The sequence below is a fragment of the Anser cygnoides genome, chromosome 3, assembly GCF_040182565.1.
Source record: "Anser cygnoides isolate HZ-2024a breed goose chromosome 3, Taihu_goose_T2T_genome, whole genome shotgun sequence".
Lineage (NCBI taxonomy): Eukaryota > Metazoa > Chordata > Aves > Anseriformes > Anatidae > Anser > Anser cygnoides.
This window is the reverse complement of record NC_089875.1, coordinates 38,701,645-38,707,644: the sequence shown is the minus strand read 5'-3', so window position 1 is coordinate 38,707,644 and position 6,000 is coordinate 38,701,645.

The following is a 6,000-nucleotide window of genomic DNA, read 5'->3' as shown; positions in this document are numbered from 1 at the left end:
ATGGCAAGACACCGGGCACGTGGGAGCATCTCCCCAGCACAACCAGGCCACCGGGTTTGGCCAAGGCCCCCCCAGAGGCTTGGGGTTGGCGTTGGGCAAGCATCCAGAAGCTGGTAACACCCAAGGCGGCGTCAAACAGATGCCTGCGCTCCTAAGGCGGTTCAGAGTGAATGAATGCACAATTCACAGCAAACACATGGTTTACCCCAATCTCTAGCAGCAGCCACTCCATTTTTCAAAAATATGGTTTCATCTACATACAAGGAAAGTAGGAGAAAGCAGCATGGACGGAGGCACATTTGGAGACGACCAAAGCTTGTTTGAAGCACTGCCAGGCATTGGGGTCAGTCCTGGCTGGCTGTCCCCATGCAGGGAGGACAATCAACAAAGAAATTAAATTTTATTAAGTATAGCCATTTTTTTCTGTTAATTTTTATTTATTTATTTGTCAAATGGCTGTAGTAGTTCTGATATGCAATATAAAATAGAGGGTTTGTAGAATCACTGGTAGGACAGCGTCGATGTGGCAAGCCAAAAGTTTGAAGAAAAATCCATGCATGCAGGCTCCTAAATATGGATCTACACGGTTATTTTCAGCCAGAGTCTTGCACATCCATAGCTCTGGGTTAGAAAAACACAAGCCCCAGGTGAAATGCGTTTGGAAGCTCTCTGCCATCTGATGGGAAGGAAGACCCCTGCCACACAGTCATCTGTATGACCTACTTGCTGCTAAGGAATTGTCCAGGACTCACATAACAGCTCCAAACTCAGGCACATTCCTCGAGCTGTGTGAGGAAGCTTGCACATTGCCTGACCACATTATATCTGCCTCTAGGCAGTGTTATCACTCCTTCCCTTCCATATGCTTAAGCAGAATTTTTACAAAAATAAATGAAATACATATGTACATTATGCAAAGAGTGTTCTTGAGCCGTGCTATATTTGGTTTTGCATGATACGTATCCAGCGTGTAGACCATTGGCACTCAGTTTTTAACTGTTAGAGATAAGCAGAGTCACAGCAAGGTACAAAAGAGTGTAAAATATGCAGGGCCTGATCCTCCGGCTGACGGAGGCCCCTTTACATCACTCTGGCACCGCACTGGAGCCTAAAAGCAAGTGCACATGTGACTGGAATCCACTCTGAGGCCCTTTTATACTGCCAAAAGAGCTTAAAGTTGCCTGCATTCAAATGAGACTCGGATGCCTGTAGCACAAGCCAGTAGCCGTAATTAAAAGCTTCGTTAGCACGGCTGCCCATCTGCCCCCAGAGGAGCGGGAGCGCCGTCCTGGGACAGGCACAGCGGGTTAGGCCTGGCGGTGCCCCCACACTGGGGACATGGGGAGAGGCTGAGGGGGACAGGGCATGAGGAGGAGCTTTCTGCCTCTCCCAGCCGGTCCCGCACAGACTAGGATCTGCATCGCCCGCAGCTTTTTTTCCAGGGCTGCTTTTCTGTGCACCAAGCGCCAGCAGGGAGCAATGTGTGCGTATGTGCCCAGGTACACCCGCCCCTGGTGGCAGTCACCCAGCACAAGCCAGGGCAGCACAGAAGTGCTCTGCCCTCTCCTTGCTCCCCGTGCAGAGCTCGCTCCTCGGATCCTGCTGCCCGCATGGGTCCCATCCTCTGTCCTGCCTCTGCCTCCGTGCTCCTCACCCAAGGACCTGGGCACATCCATGGGTGCAGCCAGGAGGGAAACCTGGGCTTCTGGCCCAGGACCACCAGTTCACGGCTCCCTCCTGCAATAAAAGAAAGTTCTCTTACATCTGAAGTGCTGGGGGGAAGGATTTTTTTTAAATATATATATTTTTTTTCAATCTCCAAAGTCACATGGCCAGACTATTTTAAACATTCCTGGCTATTCCCCCATGCACCAGCTCCTTTGGCTGGCACCGGGGTATTCTCGAAGCTCGGGTAGGAGAGTAAACTCTGCATGTATAATTTATCCATTGTAAAGGATGCAAAATCTACTGGGAACAGGAGGGGATAAGAAAGAGTGAAGACACTTGTGGATGCCAAGAATTCCAAGTGCCAGACCTTGCTAGCTCTCTTCCAAAATGGAGGGTCCTACACGGCTTGCGTTCAGCTAGAGCTGAACCCAGCCCTGCCTGCTGTGTTGAGATTTGGCAGCCGGCGCCTCTCCATTGTTGCCACCTCGCATCCAGGCAGCGGTGCCAAGGCTCCGGCTGCAGCCCCCGTCGCGGCGTGCGCCGGTGCCGCGCTATCTGGCTGCTCCGGCTCTGCCGGGGACACCGGGACACCAGGGGACAGCCACCTCCCGGCGAGCCTCGGCCAGCCCCGCGTGCTCCCCGTGACGGATCGCCGCTACAAAAGTAGCAGAAACATGGCAAACAAGCGGGGCGGGGAGGGAGTCGTGAAATTTTATACTTAATCCTCCCTGCTGGGCTAGCCGAGGGGGCCTCAGCAAAGCAGGCAATAAGGCTAAATGCCCTGGGCGCTGTCACGGGGCCGGTGCCCGCTGGCTGCAGGCAGCTCAGCCCCGGTGCTCTGGTGGCAGGGAGAGCCAGGGGCTGTGTGCCACAGCCCGGCGCCCCGTCCTCTGCTCCGGGTGGGAGCAGCGCTTCCTCCCACTGCCAGCCCCCTCGGGACCTCATCCTGGTTTGTGTGGAGACGAAGGGCAGGCTTTTGTACCTCAGCAGGGCGATGGTGTCGTTTCGAGAAGCAAATGCGTCAGTGGCACCCAGCCTGGGGCCCCCCAGCTCACGTTGGCCTCCCTGGGGTTTGCCTTTCGTTGGCATGGGGGGTCCAATGCAGACACGGTGAGATTGCTGCAAGCAGCTATTTGGTGGTTTTTTAACCTCATTCAACGCTGGGCTTGAACTGGATTTTGCACAATGTGAATCTTGTAAAAGCCAGGACTGAGCCATGGCTGCCATCCCAACAGGAGATCCCTGGGGAGGGGATGCGACAGGGGGAGCCAGCCCCAGCTGCATCCCAGCTCCAGCCAGGGCCGAAACGGGGTCCAGGTACCCGACCCCCTGCCCATCCCTCTGCACACCCCTGGAGAGGGGCCCTGCGCTCTCCCCTCTTTGCAAGCACCAGCAGGGTTTTGTGGGTGGCATGGGAGCATGCAGGTTCCCCAGCAGCAGCTGCAGGGGGCACCTGGTTGAAAACCAGAGCTGCACCTCGAGGCAGGGGCAGGGAGCAGGGGAAGGTCCCAGGCACCAGGGTGTCACCTGCCCCATGCCACCACGTCCCAATCATGCCTGTCGGCCAAGCCACAAGTCTGGGAGAAGCGGTGTGCTCCGGGCACTAGGGCAGGGAAAGCAGCAGTGAATGAATACGCCGCTTTCCCATCTCCCTTTTTTAACTTGGTCTCAGCCTCCTTTTGTTTCTGTATGTACTTTCAGTTTGCCCTGTTCTTTTTCTGACCTGCTAGTCCATTTTTTATTATTATTCCTGTTTCTCCTGTCTCTTTTTGTCTCTCTCTCTTTTTTTCTTTTTTTTTCTTTTTTTTTTTTAATCCGGTTGCCTCTCCTCCACCATCAATGACCCACAACTCACTTTTCTGGGGCTCAGCCATTCCTGTCTCTTTTTCCCCGGATCTCCTTCGTTACCTCCCCATACCATCCCCTCTCCTCTGCATGGCCCCTCTCCCACTGCACATCCCCTCACACAGAGCACTTTCTGCCCTGTGGTACCTAGGTGCCTTCGCAGTGCTGCACACAGGTAATTAGCACAGGTAATTAGCACCGGTTTAATGCCTGAGCCCTTCCCACAGACACTGGCGTGCTTCCCTAGCTTCTGACAGATAAGAAAAGGGGACCTAATGACAAATAAAACCTTCTCCATAAGGAAAACGCAAACAAAAGCATCTGAAGATGCCCCTGAAGGAGGGCAGCCCGCAGGCCTCAGGGAGGGCAAGGCACAGCACTGCGCAGCCCGGCTGGGCTCTTGGGCCTACGGGTAAGGCAAGCTGGTTTTGTCCAACATACAGGAGCCAAATAACCAAAATCAAGTTTCTTTGTAACTTCCCTTAATAGCTTATGAGAAGTCAGTTTCTTCAAAGAGAGAAGTAGTGACCGATAAAATTACAAATGACACCAGTCTGGGAAAATATGCATTTGCCTGCTGACTTGTTGGAAGGCAACTGAGCATGTTCTTGTGCAGAAAAAGGATAATAAACATCACCTTGAGAGATTCCCCCAGATGTCGGATCGAGTCCGTAACGGGAGCTAATCAAACCTCTGCCATAATTGTTTATTATACAAGCTGCACTTCAGAAAAAACCTGCGCTGAGAGTCCCATTAATGTAATGACTGATGGTAAACGCAGTTACTGCACACAGGGAAGGGCACCACTCTTCAAGGGCAGCCTTTAAATGTTGCCTTACTCCGGTTTGGCAAAGGAAAACTCACCTTCTGTGGAGTGAGCCTGCCGGGGGACACTTTTCCCAGTGTGGTTTCGGCAGTGCCATCACCTGGTGCAGGGCTGGGAACAGAGCATCCTCCCTGCTCTCTTCTTCACGGGACACAAGTGTGTCGTGGGTCTATTCCCAAACACCCAAGAGGCGTGTTTACTGATTGCACAGCCTTTTTGTGTAACGCTTAGCTGGCAGCTTATGATTTCCACTTACTGGTACGCTGCTATTCAGATCTGTGCTACTAATATGCTTTGAAAAACCACATTAGCTGCCTCTAACTATAACTTCACATAGTAAGACGTCATTATTATTTTTATTTTACCAGTTCGGTGCTGCTCCTTGCCCCTAGATGACACTCACTGCAACTGACTTCCCTCTCTGCTGCGGGTGCACGTGGCCCAGTGCTGAGACACGTACCCTCCCCGGTGCATCATGGCCAGCATGGAAATGCAGGAGCCAGGAATAAAATCAGGAAGCCTTCTCCTCCTGGCCATTCCTGAAGGCCACCAGTGAGTGCATCCAGTGCTCAGGGAAGACTCTACGGCATACAGCCCCTCACTACTGGATCTCCAGCACCACTTATATATGTGTGTGAATGCACCCAATGCTCGGCTTCACTTGGGGACAGCCGGGAAAGAGCCCATGGCCATGGGAGGGAGGGAGACAGGTGGTGCTCAAAAAGTGTTAAGAGGGCTTGAAAGCCCTGGCCAGCAAAGAAAGGCCTGGGAGCAGCACCTATGAAGTTGTCTGTCCCCTTCAGGGACCCCTCAAGTCCCTAATGCTTTTCCACAGTTGTACCCATTGCTCAGAAACTCTGAGCCCCGCTTCTGCTATTGCTTTGTAAATGGGATGGCAGGGAAACTGCTCCTCCGTCTTCTGAATGGAAAACTTCCTTCCCCAGTCTTCTCTGGTGCACTCCCCCCATTACCATTGGTTTTTTTTGTTTGTTTGTTTGTTTGTATTTTAAACACTTGACGTGATCATCCCATGTGATTCAAACTTGAGCCCACTGGCACCCCGGCCGCCGCGCTGCCAGCCCAGCCCGTCCTTCTCCCCATTGTCACGCAGAGCGCAATTTTCACCTGTTATTGACAATTCAATATTGGGAGCTTTTAATTCCAAAGATTTTGATTTTTCCATGAAAAAGTGAAAATGAATCTCGGCAGGACTGCAGCAGAAATGTTGCAAATGAGCGGGTCACGTCGAGGTGGAGGGGGAAGGAAACAGGGAGGAGGAGAAGGACAGAGCGAAGGGGAGAAGCACACATAGCTGGCCCTTGCAGGAAGGGGCTTAAATAATTCAGGTGGGAAGCATGACCAGCAGCACAGATGTAGTTTGCTGCACAATCCAACAGAAAAGAGCACTGTTTGCACTGACCCATCTGTTACATCGGTGCAGTTGTGCCTGAAGCTCAGCTCACACCACCCATGAATTAGGACCCCCCCGATTTTGGAGTAGTTCCATGACAGAGCTGCAGGTCCTTGTAGGTGTCATCCTTATTAAAAGGAGTGGGATTTTCCCCTAAGGGTTGATTGGATTGGTAAAACAACAAAAAAGTGGTGTTTAAGAAAAAAAGAGTCCAATAACCAAAGTTAAATATGGGTCTGTTTTCCCTGAT